The sequence below is a fragment of the Onychomys torridus genome, chromosome 5 (assembly GCF_903995425.1).
Source record: "Onychomys torridus chromosome 5, mOncTor1.1, whole genome shotgun sequence".
NCBI lineage: Eukaryota > Metazoa > Chordata > Mammalia > Rodentia > Cricetidae > Onychomys > Onychomys torridus.
Genome location: NC_050447.1, coordinates 80,908,447 through 80,923,035, shown reverse-complemented (window position 1 = coordinate 80,923,035; position 14,589 = coordinate 80,908,447). Strand labels below are relative to the sequence as shown.

Genomic DNA, 14,589 nt, shown 5'->3' with positions numbered 1-14,589 from the left:
GTGTATCATATAAACCTTGCCTGAGGATCAGAGGACAGAGCCAGCCACTAGATTAAACATAGAGTCCAGGCAGTGGTGGCACACACTTTTAATCCTAGCACTCAGGAGGCAGAGATCTGTCTAGATTCCTGTGAGCTCAAAGCCACCTTGGACTACATGAGATTGATTCAGTCTAGGAAAGAAAACAGATCCAGGCAGTGGTAGCACACACTTTTAATCCTAGCACTTGGGAGGCAGAGATCCATCTGGATCTCTGTGAGTTCAAGGCCATTCTGGACTACATGAGATTAATTCAGTCTAGGAGAGAAAACAGAGCCAGGCAGTGGTGGCATAAAGCTTTAATCCCAGTATTTGGGAATCACATGCCTTTAATCCCAGCACTCCAGATCTCATGCCTTTGCTACCAGTATTTGGAAAGCACACCTGTCATTAATCCCAGCACTAGGAAGGAAGTGAAATAGTTGGGTAGAGAAAAGTATATAAGGTGTGAGGAGACAGGAACTAGAAACTTTTTGGCTGAGGACTCAAGGGTTTCGTGGAGATAGGATCTCGCTTTCTATTCAGCCTGAGGATTTGATGAGAAGTGTCTCTAGTGGCTTGCTCCTTTGTCTCTCTGATCTTTCAGCATTTATACCAATATTTGGCTCCAGGTTTTTATTATAAGACCTTTAGAAGTTCATGCAACATGGGACTTTCCCCAGGAGGTGAGAGAAATGGGAGCAGGTAAGGAATCATAGGAAAATACACTTGTATGCTGTGATGGATTAGAGGCCAGCCTGATCTACAGAGTGAGATCTAGGACAGGCACCAAAACTGCACAGAGAAACCCTGTCTTGAAAAACCAAAATCTTTATATATTTTGGAGATCAGTCCTCTGTTAGATGGGGAGTTGGTGGAGATCTTTTCCCATTCTGTAGGATGTTGTTTTGTCTTAATTGACCGTGTCCTTTGCCTTACAGAAGCTTCTCAGTTTCAGGAGGTCCCATTTATTAATTGTTGCTCTCAGTGTCTGTGCTACTGGTGTTATATTTAGGAAGTGGTCTCTTGTGCTAATGCGTTCAAGGCTACTTCTTACTTCCTCTTCTATCAGGTTCAGTGTAACTGGATTTATGTTGAGGTCTTTGATCCATTTGGTCTTGAGTTTTGTACATCGTGATAGATAAGGATCTATTTGCAGTCTTCTACATGTTGACATCCTGTTATGCCAGCACCGTTTGTTGAATATGCTTTCTTTCTTCCATTGTACAGTTTTGGCTTCCTTGTCAAAAATCAGGTGTTCATAGGTGTGTAAATTAATGTCAGGGATTTCAGTTTGATTCCTTTGGTCCACATGTCAGTTTTTATGACAATATCAAGCTTTTTTTTTTTATTACTATAGCTCTCTGCATATGGGAGACAGTTGTGTAGCTTGATCTGCTTGTGGGTCCTCTGGCAGTGGAATGAGGATCTATCCATGGTGCATGAGCTGGCTTTCTGGAGCCCATTACCTATGGTGGGACACCTTGCTCAGTCTTGATTCAGGGGGAAGGAGCTTGGTCCTGCCTCAACTGAATGTACCAGGCTTTGCTGACTCACCATGGAAGCCATTACCCTTTTGGAGGAGGGGATGGAGGGCGGGTTTGGGGGGAACCTTGGGAGAAGTGGGAGGAGGGATGGGAGGGAAATCTGCAGTTGGTGTGTAGAATGAATGGAAAATTTTCTTAAATAAAAAAGAGGAAAAAGAGGGGGCAATCAATAGACCCTGAAAGTATGAAGGGTAGATGCTATTTTAGACAGGCGCACTGTAAGTAAGTTAGAAGGCATCTGTAACCAAGCAGAGTAACTCGTGTAGTTTCATGGTCCAGTGGAGACACACTGTGAACCTGCCTGTACGCTCTGTGACTAGGAATCAGTGGCCTGGGGTAGGAGGGAAGCCATGGATTGACTGCTTGCATTAGCCAGGGTCCTAGAAGAAGTGTGAGCCTACTCCAAACAGATGTGATTTAAGAGTGTTTGTTATTTATTTATTTTTTTATTGATACTCTGTTTTTTTTTTTGTTGTTGTTGTTTTGTTTTTGGTTTTGGTTTGTTTTTTTGAGCAATCCATAGCAAAGTTGGAAGGAAGGTACTGAGGTTCCCTAACCACCCTCTGCCCTGATGAGGGCACATGCTCCTCACTGTCAACACACCTCCACATCACAGTGGTATATTAGTGAGCTCACACTGGTAAATCATCTCAAAAGCCCATATGTCACAGAAGGGTTAGTAACAGGTTCTAGGACATTCTATAGACTTTTCCAGGTGTATGATACATGCCAGCATGTATCCACAATTATGATGTCTTACAGAGTTAATAGCTCCAAATGTTTCTCTTTGTCCTGTCTATTTTTCCCCTGTACAATAGGCGCTGTTACCAGTATTTTTATTGCCATCAAAATGAAATAATATAAAAATATAACATTTTACAGTTTGGATTCATTCAGTAAATGCATTTAAGTTTTATTCATGTCTTTATGACTCAATAGCTTATTGTTTTAGAGCAAGGAATAATACCTCATTTTCTAGCTATCTATTTACAGGACAATGACTATTCTATATACTCTATCTGCTAAAATTTTGTGATTTTTGTTTCTATATTCATAAGATATATTGATTAGTAGTTTTCTTGTGTCTTTGTCTAGTTCCAGTCTTAAGGCTCTAATGCAGCCTTGTGAGGTTAGCTGTAAAATATTCTCTATGCTTCTGTCTTCTGGGAAAGTATAGAAAATACTTCAAAATGATTTTAAAAATTAAGTTTTCTTTCTTTAATACTTTGTAGAATTAAGTCTAAACTATATAGGTCTGCTGCTTTCAACTTTTGAATGTTAACAGTTATTATTTTAATTTGCCCAGTAGACACAGATATATGCAAATTCAAATGTTCCTTCTTTGAACTTTGACAGATTGCATTTTTCAAGGAATTTGTCCTTTTTATTCAGGCTGTCAAATTTCTCTCTCTCCCTCTAACATCTGCTCCACCTCCATGATGGTGTGTGTAATTCAAATCCAGGTTCTATATCTGAGAGAAAACATGGCATTTGTCGTTCTCAGTCTATCTTATTTGTTTAATACAATGATATCCAGATGCATTTGTTTTTCTCCCACTGTCAGGACTTTATTTTTCTTCTCAGCTATTGTGCATATCTACCACCTGATGTTTACCTACTCATCTGCTGGTGGGCACATAGGCTGGTTCCGGTTCTCAGATATTGTGAATGGTGTGGCACCATGCCTTGGGCGAGCTTCTCTGTTTTACACTGATGTGGTGTCTTGTGAGCAGGGACTCAGTGGTATAACTGGGCTGTGTCTTTCTTGCTCTGCTCTTGTGAGGAAATTCCACGGTGAGTTTCACTGTGACTTCACCCCTTACCACACATTCCCACCATCAGTGTCATTAAGTTCCGTCTCTCTGCTTCACCCTTGCAGCTTTTTCGGGTCTTCCTATGCTCAGGGCTAGCCATTCTGACAAGGAGGAGAGGGACTTCAATGTAGTTGTTGAACATGATTTGAAGTTTGGGTTTGGTTTTTTTCCTCCATTTTTATTGCTTCTTCTTCTTCTTCTCCTTCTTCTTCTCCTTCTTCTTCTTCTTCTTCTTCTTCTTCTTCTTCTTCTTCTTCTTTTTGAATTGTCTATTCAGTTCATTTGCTCATTCATTGATTGGCTGATTTGGGTTTTGGTGTTTAATTTTTAACTCTTAATAGTCTGTCTACTAATTTCCTGTCTTGTGGACAGTCGGCAAAACTTTTCTCAGATTTGGTATGTTATCTCTCCACTCTGCTGATGTTTATTGTTTATTGTTTTGTTTTCTATGCAAAAGCTTCTAATTTCATGTAACCCTTCATGTCAATTCTTGGGAAGATTCCCTGTGCTCTTTTTAGAAGATTCATAAGCTTGTGGGGAGGTCTTTTCCCTCCTTGGTTAGGTTTATGCCTAGGTATTTCATTTTTATATTTGAAACTATTATGGCTTGGAATTTACTCCTGATTCTCTCTTGCCGAGCTCACCATTGCTATGGAGAAAAGCTACTGATTTGGGTGTGCTGATTTTGTGTAGTGCGACTTCTGTTTGGATCCTTTTGTTCTAATTTCCCACTCTTGTCTTATGGTTCTAGTTAAGAATTTGATCACTATATTGAACAAGCGCAATGATGAGACCAGGCACAATTGTCATCTTCCCGGATTTGGAAGAAATGCATTTCACTTTTCCTGACTTAGAATAATGCCCGCTGTAGGTCTGTTACATATATCCTTCTTACAATCAAGTATGGTCCTTATTTTCCTATGTTCTTCTGAATTTTTATCATAAAGTGATGTTGAGTTTTGTCAAAGGCCCTTTTCTGCATCTGTTGAGATGACTGTGTGATTTGTCTTTCTTGTCTATTTATTTATTTTACATTTATTTGTGTTACCTTTGTTGATTTGCATATGTTGAAGCAACCTTACCTCCCCTGGATGAAACCCAGTTCTTCAGATTTCTTTTTTGTGCTGTTAATGTCCAGGGGACCTGTAGCAATGGTTTCCCTCTTGTTTCTGATAACCCTAATAGTAATTTTGTCCTTCCCCCCCTTAGTTATCCTGGATAGAGTCTTAACAATTTTATCGATCATTTTGAATTGCCAGCTTTTGGTTTACTTATATCCTGCTTTGATTTCCTGTTTTCAACGTCATTGATTTCTACAGTAATTTTTAATTATGAATTTTCTTCAGCACACTTTAAAATTAGTTTGCCTTTGTAGCTGCCTATAGTAGAAGTTTGGATCACTGAATTTTAGATATTCTTTCCTATTTTAGGCATTCTGTGTATGAGTTCTTGATCTCAATATGCCCACCAACTCTAAGTCTTCCTATAATACTTATTCTGTTTTTTTTTTCCCCAATGTTGTTGTCCATGTATGTGTATTCCCCTTTTACTTAGGTCTGGTATTTTTTTTTTCTTAATAAGCAGATTAGATGCACTGGGTCAAAAGAACACCTATACACTGGCCTTTGTTAACATGGAGGGAGGGTGTGGGAATCATCAAAGCTTGCAGTAGTCCTCCATGCTGATCCAGTCTGAGCCTCCAAATGAACCAGCACATCTGCCCTGGGAACTTAGCAAGGGCTTATGATTCTCTTACTTCTTACCTCCCCTCCAGTTCTTGGACAGGATGACTGGAGAAAGGTAGTAAGTTTGATTATTTCCCTTCCTCCATGTTGATGAAGCTTAAGGATCCCAAGGCTTGCTAGCCTGCACTTTGGTAAAATACATTCTCTTGAACTCATTTGATTCTCTCCCTCTGATATTTTCTAGTATTTACTCTGAGAACCTGCTTGAGCTACTAGAAGCGAAACAGAAGTGTGGGGGTCCTTGGGACTAGGATCCCTGTTGTTTTTAAACTCTTCAACTCACCCTCCAACTCACCAGAACAGCGTTTCCACAAATTCATCAAACACTGCCTGTCATCCCAGCCCACTTCTAGAAGAGGCATCTACTCATGGGTTCTTCTCAGTAAGAAGAAATTCTCCTCATCTGCCTGCTCATCAGTTCAAGTCAGCCAGTGGCAGCTCCCCTTGTAATCTTCTGTGATAGACTCAAGAATTGGTGATGATCTGTTCGCCTTCTTGCTAGCTGCTGGGTAGAGTGATGGCCTCTGAGTTCTCTTACATATTAAACTGGAAGTTGGGTGGAGTGAGCTTTTACAGAAGTTGTGTTTGTGAATGTATTGGGAACAATGGCAAGAGAAATAACAGAGATAACTGTTACTCTGTGCTTATAAGTTTAAGGGGAAGAGAATATGGTTGACTTGTAAGACATTCTCTTCCTTACCAGTGTGTCTGAATTACTGCAAACAGTGAGGGTGGTCTTTTGAAACACAAGTCAGTATCCTTAGGTGTCACGCAAAGAAAAGTTCCTATGTCTGACTCCAACTCTACTCTGTTGTTCTTCCTGCCTTCTGTAATTTTCTAGTGTTTCTTTAGTTATTGAGATTGTGATACAATTACATTACTCCCTTCCCTTCCCTCTCTCCAAGCCCTACCATATACTCCTCCTTGCTCTCTTTCAAATTTATCTATCTAATCTCCTTACTCACTACTCTCTAGACCAGTGGCTCCATGCTGGCAATGTCTCTAACACCCAGACCACTTTTACATCAGCTGCCCTGCTATGACTTTCTGCTGTCCAGCTAGAGTTACAAGATCATATACCACCCCAGGAGAAGAGGTCCAAGCTGGAATCATACTCCCCATACTCTTAATCCTCCTGTCATTTTTTTCTTCTGGCATTAATTTAGTGTGCATAACTACCTAGTACAATATGTCTCTTACTCATATATTATATACATTGTCTGAGCTTCCCATAGGCACTTAAGCCTTGCCAAACAGAGTTGTTTTGATTTATGACTGATAATCTTACCTTCTCCCTGAGCAGATTCTTGTATATGGTGAGTGCCCAAAATACATTTCTTGGGCAAACAGGTGAATATTTACTTACAGTAAATGTTCATTATTGTAGAACTGAAGACAACTTATTTTCATTTTTTTAAAAAAATTCTTTCTTATGAACAATTTAAATGCTCAAATAGAATGTAAATGTGTATTTCAGGGTGATTTTATATGTTTAATATCTTTTTTCTGGTCTTCATTTTATAGAACTGGTTGACATTCTTGTTACTTTATTATATGTTTGCTTTCTTTAAGACTCAGAGGAAGCAGAGCCAAACTCCTTCTGTAAGACTTCTGTTCTCTTGTGACAAGTACAGCTTGTGAACCAGACCATACTTCCCGTTTACTCTGTAATACTGGAGAGACATAGCTCCAGACTATAAATAATTTCTTCGTGTTGTCAAAGGTCACCTACACCCTCAGGGGTAGTTATTATAGTTCTCTGCGTATTTTAGTTCTACACACTGAAAAATGAAATAACCCCTGCTGCCCTGAAGTTAAAATTTTCATCTTTACTATTTAGTTGTTCGGCTGTAAAGGAACAGCTTTGTTTGCTTTTACTTTGGTTAAAAATACTTGTGTAAATAGCAACTTGTATCATCTGAGGTGATCCAGGAGCCACAGGGGTAGAAGAGCAATCCTTGTCAAACAGAAATCTCATCAGTGCTTTTGTGTTGGTTTCCTTATCCATCTTTACATTTCAGTAACAGAGACAACTGTTAGTACCAATGGGGATTCAGACTCTCAGTGCTGTGCCCTGGAAGACTGCTTTTCATTTCTCTGCTTCTTAGCTCCTTTGCCTTAAGAATGTCATTTTGAATTGATGGCGGAAAAGAGCGAAACACCTGCCCAACCTGAGAAGTAGAGAGCAGTTGATGGTGTAATTGCCCAGTCTCTACTAAAGTTTTAACTGCCCTCTCCACTCACAGAGACCCAAATCTTCCTCACAGATGAATTTCCATCTGGGTATGTAGAGATAAATATATATTCATTTAACTTGTAGTTGGGCTGGAAGGGAGGATGTGGTTGGAAACTTACATATCAAAGCATGAAAACTGGAACCCCCAGCTAAAGATCATAGCTCATGCTTCACTGAGTAATCACAATCAAGTAGAAATCATTTCATCTTTTTGTTGTTACTGTTTACCTCCTGGTTCCAATGGAGGAACTTGCTCTACCTTAAGCAATGGCCAAGTATTTAGCTGTGTGTTTGCTTCCTCTATTCACTGCTGTGGCCATCTCCTCTCCTGTGTATGGTAGCCCAGTCCTTCCATGGGCACCCAGTAATCTAGGACCTCTCACTGGTAAAAGCTCTCTCCTTTGATCCCCCTTTTCCCAGCCTCTCTTCCTCCTCACCCCTTCACAGCTCTACCTCTAAGCAAGTTCACATTCATATATCTTTATCTCATTATTTTTCTTCATTTCTCTCTATTTTGCTTGCCAAAATCATTACAGAACTCCATGTTTGTCATTATTTGGCAAAGGTGAGTCTTCTCTTCTTAATACATCCATGTCATGGCTTGTGAGAGACCACATTCCTCTTGTTCCCTCCTCCAAGAGCTACACTCTCCCATTTCCCAGCCCTTGTTCATCTATTTGTCTCTAAATTTGGGTTTCTCTAAGAACACCATCTTCAACCTTCACATTTTATTGTTGCTATAAGGTCATTCAATGCCATTCCATAGAACACTTCAACAAATGACTCAAAAGCCATCTCCAACATGAATCCCTCCCTCAAAGTACAGATGACTTATATCAGACTGCCTACTCAATTAACTCTACATTTGTATTTACTTGGTATGCTAAATTCAGCACTCCTCCAATGGAATACATAACTACCTTCCACCCTATGTGAATAAATACAAGGAATTACATTATCATTCATAATTGGGAACACTACCAACATTACATTTTGAACAGCCTAGGCTATATATATATATATATATATATATATATATATATATATATATAATACATCATGTATATCATGTATATGTAACACACACACCTAAATATGGCTCTTTATAGACACAGATGTTGAATTAATGAATTCAATAAATCCATACTGAAAATATTTGGAAAAAATGGCATCTGTACAGAACTTGTGTAAATACTTTTTGTGTAATCATTTCTTAAGGAATGCAATATAACAACCATTTAATAACATTTGTATGTATTATAATCTAGAGGTCATTTAAAATACATAAGAGGTTGTACATAGATTATTTACATAATGAATCTGAGTGTCCAAGGACTTTGTCACCTGTGCAGAGCCCCCGAATTGATTGCCTGTAAATGCTAAGTGGTGACTGCACACACACACATACACACACACACACACACACACACACACACACACTCACATTTTATACACACACACACATTATCACATGATTTTAATAGAATGCAGTATTACAAATTTATATAAGAATCAACTACAAGTAATAATAACCTATTCCAAATTTCCATAGTTTGATATTTATGTATTTCCTTTTCTTTCTTTTTGATAAGATATTATGAATTTGACTTTAGATTTTTCACTCAAAATAAAACCCAGCTGTGTATACACATAGCACAGCTGGGCTTTATATATATACATAAATACATATGAATGATCTCTGACCTCACAGTGATTCAAAATTTTTCCAAACTTGCTAAGTGTGGCACTTTTTATTTCCCCCTTTTCTTTTATTTATTCCCCTCCTTCTCTTCTTTCTCCTCTCCTCCTCTGTCTCCTCCCCACACTCCCTCTCTTCTTTTTGCAGGGATTATGAAAAAAAGAGGAAGCAAATGAGGTCAGGGCAACTGAACAGCAAACAATGAACTTTTACATGGCTAGCAGCAAGGGAAGAGGGAAACATCGTCTTGAATTCTGCTCAAAGATAGAATATTCCCCTTTAAACCTTGACTACTCTCCTTAGGAAACACTCTGCTGTAGGGAGACGACTCACTGGATCCAACACTTGCTATACAAGTGGCTTAGGTCTCCATTTATGTCAGCTACAGGGAGTGTAACATGCCTGGTACTGCCTGGGATGGGATCAAGGAAAGACCAGAGAGCAAAATAAAAATACAGCTTTGGTTCAAGAGTGTTCATGAGGATGAACTTAACTGTCTATAACCACCCTTCCACAAATCCCACAGTGGTTTTGTTTCAAATTTTATTTTAATTGTACTACAACATGTCTGTTCACAGTGCCACTCAGGAACAGAGATATCCATATATACTTTAACAAAAAACAAACAAAAAAAATACAAAGAAAATGATGGAGAAAAGGTGCATATAAACCACAGGCAGATAGAGAGAAGCACCACAGGCAGAATCATGACTAAAGTTCATATAAAAATGTTCTCTATCTCTCAAGGACATTTTGAATGCAACCTCTCATTAATAAAGCAAAACTTTAAAAAGAGAGCCCATAAAACCTTAGGAAGAAATTACACAGAGAAAGAGATAAAAACTGAACTGGTTACATCCTAAAAAAAAATTGAGAAAATAAAATCATGATAGAGAAGGATGAAGATGTAGCATTGAATAGGACTCAGTTCCCAGAAAGAGAAGGGGTAAAGAACAAATGATCGATTAGCTCCAGGAGCCAGAGGAAGCCAGCAGCAACACACAACAAGGCAAGTGAGGCTGATGAGGAAGAATCCACTTGAGGGTTGATAAAGCTCCCTCAAATCTCAAGAATTCCTCACTGAATAAAGCTAGTTAGGAAACCAGAGGGAAAATTCACTACCTCCAGAATAATGCATGCTGCTAAGCAGATAAGAGAGAAATCATTTGTAATGTCTGAAGAAAGGACATATTCCTCTTAAGTATCTTTCAACTGACTAAACTAAGTTATATGCTCAATCATTCAAGGTATTTTAAAAGTAAACACAAGACAATGTATGTTGTGTAGTGAATTAAAAACAGAGAGGACATGTTTCAAAACAAAACAGCTGAAAAATTGTGGTGACCACTGAATTGACTTAAATGTAAAAAGGGTTATGATCATTAGAAATTATGGTCACAGAAGCCCTAAGATTGTTAAACAGAGACAATGTCAAAGGACAGTGTGATGATACAGAGATGTAGATAAGGAAGTAAAACTGGATTAACTTCATCCTTTATAGCAAAGGACAAGAAATAGAGATCACCTAGAGTTGGACCAAAATGATTTTAGCCATTTAAACTTTAGTGAAAAAAAGAAGAAGAAGAAGAAGAAAACCCACAGGTTCATTTAGATTCAATTCGTGCACAATCCCAACTGCATCACAGAAGTGATGATGATCATCATGTGGACAATTAACACTGGTGAATCAGCACATTATCCAAATTTTCTAAATGATGACATCCCAAATCAGTGGTTCTCAACTTGTGGGTTGTGACCCTTTTGTGGGTCACATATCAGATATCCTGCATACCTGATAGTTACATTATGATTCATAACAGTAGCAAAATTACAGTTGTGAAGTGGCAATGAAATAATTCTATAGTTGGAGGTTACCACAACATGGGGGTCTATATAAAAGGTAGCAGCATTAGGAAGGTTGAGAACCATTTTCCCAAATGGTTGAAATACACTCTGAATATGATGTCCATTTTAACTTTCTCTGTCAGCACAGTCTTTGCTCTCAATAAAATTCTCTCAAAAGTCATAGGGAACACATAAACATAAATTGACCAGTGACTGCCTTACTAAGCAACATAAACCTTAATTACAGTTTGTCAAAGACAGACTGAAGTTAGGATTAAATAATGATTCTGAATAAACCATACAAAATATGTCAAAGAAGTTAAACAGCAAACAAAAAGTACTGCACATCATGTGTGATTGGCCAGCAATGGCAAAGAATACAGAAACTCATAAAAAGCATCAGTCTGAGAGATCATGCTTAAGTGATGACTTGAGCAGGATTCAAGTTCTCTAGATATCAAAAGAAGGAAACACACAATAACAACCTAGGCTTGTATGATGGTTTTTTGGAAACTCAAAAAGTGTTGTGGATTTAGACAGATCTTAAGGCCAAGCGTCATCTGGATCCAGTGCCTCTGCCTTGTGGCATCTGTTGTGTGAGCTTACATCCCTTCACTCAGTTTCCTCCAGCAGTGATTCAGCATAGACAGCAACAGATGATGTGAATGTTCTTCAGTTGGTTTTGGGGAATCATCACAACTCACTCTTGGAAATACAGCGTTCACAGGCTCATATCAGATATTTTCTTTCCCTGCCTACTTGAATTCTTTTATCTAGTGTTGCTTAGGAGTAGAGCTACTTATAGGACCTCCACAAGAGAACACTTATCTAGCTGCTTAACTCCAAACAACTTAAGAGAACCCACATCCATACCATATATTTATACATAAACTGAGAGATTTCTAATGCCCAAACATGCAAACACTAATTGCTAACTGCTCATCACCCTTGCTAACTATACACCAGGCCCAAAGGTAATTTATCATCCTTTTAACACTTAGTATTCACCACCAGCCTTTGTTAATACTAGAATTGCCTCCGTGAACTGCTTTTTCTTTTCTATTATTGTTCTAGACTAGCAACTAGTCACAGCAATGGAGTTGACAGATTTCTATTTGAATAAAAGCCAACTCTGGGCTGTGTTCTCTTAAATCTTTGCTAATATGAGATACCCATAGTTCTTACCTCATTTTTAAAGCCATATAATTAAGACACACCTTAGCTGGGTAAAGAGAAATATGTCTATCTGGGTCCCTAGTTTAACTGTTGTGAATCTTACTTGAGGATGGAGATGCCATCCTGGTGGCTGAACCCAAGTGTCTGTAATGAAAATTGGACATCTGCAAGGGTTTCATCTACCATGGTTCATGAGGATGGTAGGAGTTCAAGTCCCAGCCAAACACGCTTAAATGTAGATGTTAGATGCACTAAGCTCTCTTGCCTCCAAAAATTGCAATAACTTAAAGTCAAGAATAAACACAAGAAGCAAAATGCCTTATAGTTAACAAGAAAGATGCCTGTGAAATTACAGCAATGTCTGTCTTGGGGTAGGCAATATTAACTTTTGGAATCAAGAAAAGGTGATTGTCTAGAAGTACACACAAGATTTGTAAGCTGGGATAGGTCCCTGCCTTCTGTTGCAAAGGATGCAGGTCCAACTTCTCCAAATTTCAGTGTTGTCTGGTCTCTATAGCTCTCAAATCCAATTTCAGAGCATAAGGGCATAAGTATATGACTTCCTGTGAGCACATTTTACTCTTGTAATTTTGATCAAGAATGTTCAGTTTGTGGCAACTCTATTTTCAGAAGAACAAGCCAGTTTATCCCTTGTAGTACCTACTCAAAGCTTTCCTGTCCCTGCTAGCAAAAAAATAAAAAATCTGTCTTTTGGACTTCCGCAAGACATAATTTGGATATCTTTTATGGAGCTGATGCTTGTTACTTTGCTTAATGGTTATTTACATGCAAGTCCTATTTATCTACTAGAGAGTAACCCCCCAAGCAGATTCTCAAAGGTTCCACTCATCAGATCTTCCTGTTGAAAACTTTTGCCAGAACTGAGTCTTGCTTTTGACTGAAAATGGAAAGTAGAAGAAGAGAACAGGAGTCTGTCGAGATAATCTCAGGGTTTGGTTGTCATAATAGATGAGGGAGGGTGTCAATCTGAAGAAAGGGGACAAGGAAGTAGTCTGGGATGGGGTGGCAAAGGTTCAGGTTTGGAGACATTCACATGGAGAAGGGAAACTGAACAGAATGCTCTTGTAAGAACTAGCACATCTTCTTATAGTCTCATCTGCTAAGGAAGATAGCAAATTTTCCATAAGGTGACGCGTCCCCACCATACCTGTAAAAGCCTCTAGAGAACTATTAGCTTGCGTAGGAAATGGAAAGGAAATGGAGTCATCAGGTATGTGTTGTTGAAATAGGCCTTTTTATTACTTCCTTTTGGGTTTCCTGCTTTCTTAGCTCACTGTTCTGTCTTGTAAAATTAAAATCCTGCTTGTGTCACTTTACACTGCATAAAGTCTCACACCTGATAAATAGTTTGAAAGCTTGTACCAGGCACTGTAGCAAAATGGTTGAACAAGTTTTCAGTTTATCTTTCATTTGTTAATCCTTGGACATGTGTCTCAAAGTTGTCTTATTCTCTACATTCAATTGAATCTATGGGTCAAGAGGGACAATTAACATAGTGCCACCAAGACAGGTATTTGGGGGCTAAGCAACAACTGTGTTTGAATAACTAAAACCTTGTATGTTTGCTTCTGTGAAATCATATGCAGAATAGTGATTCATACACATCAGTGTTAATCCACATGAGCATATGGAGGTCACAAAGTAAAATACTGAAGTGATTTTGATTATTAAATAAATATGAAAAAATTAAAATAATATGCTAATTCCTAATACCACAAAAGGACATTTTAATTCAAAACTGTTATCATTTAACTGGATGCTGAGCTATATCTCCTAAGGAATGTAAATCATAGCTTAAATAATATTTTTAGGTAAAACTTCAAGTTTTGTAAAGTATTTTAGGAAGTTATATTCTGTAGAATATTATACTATATATATGCATAATATTATATAGAATGGATATCCATCCACCATTTCCATGCTCATAATACCTTTCTGAGATGAGGAGAATTTCCAAAAAATGGCTCATGGGTAGGACTCTGCCTCTCCCTGGATACAAGTAAAATGGTACCAAACGATTTCTGCCACAAACTTTAACTAGCGCTCAGGCCTACGGCCAAGGCATAAATAATCAGATAGATGGTTATGGGAGGTTCCAAACCTTGGAGAGTGATGAGAAGCTCAAAGTCAGTTTGTGAGTGTTGGAGGCAATCAGGAATCCACTTTGCAGGCAATGCTGGGGCCAGGTAAGTAGGCTTCAGTAGTAGACAGTTCTTGAGGAAGATGATGGGGTGTCCTGATTCCTTTACTACATGCCTAAGCCAGCCCTTTGCCTTCATCTCAGTTCTTATGAGATGCCCATATGGTTCACCAAGTTCCTTCTTCTTCTTAGTTGACTTGAATTGATTTGAAGAACACATGTTGCTCCTAAGTGACTATGCCCACTAGCTGAGGTAACTGAATACTTCTAAACATTATATTCAGAAGCAAAACTTTAAAATATTATAATTCAGGTTTTTCACAATTTAATATTCATTTCAACACTGCC

At 38.4% G+C, this 14,589-nt stretch overlaps 1 protein-coding gene across 1 annotated transcript in view; it reads right to left on the bottom strand.

Annotated features, from left to right (window-relative positions):
* Positions 1-14,589, bottom strand: part of Myo3a (myosin IIIA) — a 177,226-nt gene that overhangs the window by 110,718 nt on the left and 51,919 nt on the right. The gene's annotated exons all lie outside the window — the stretch shown is intronic.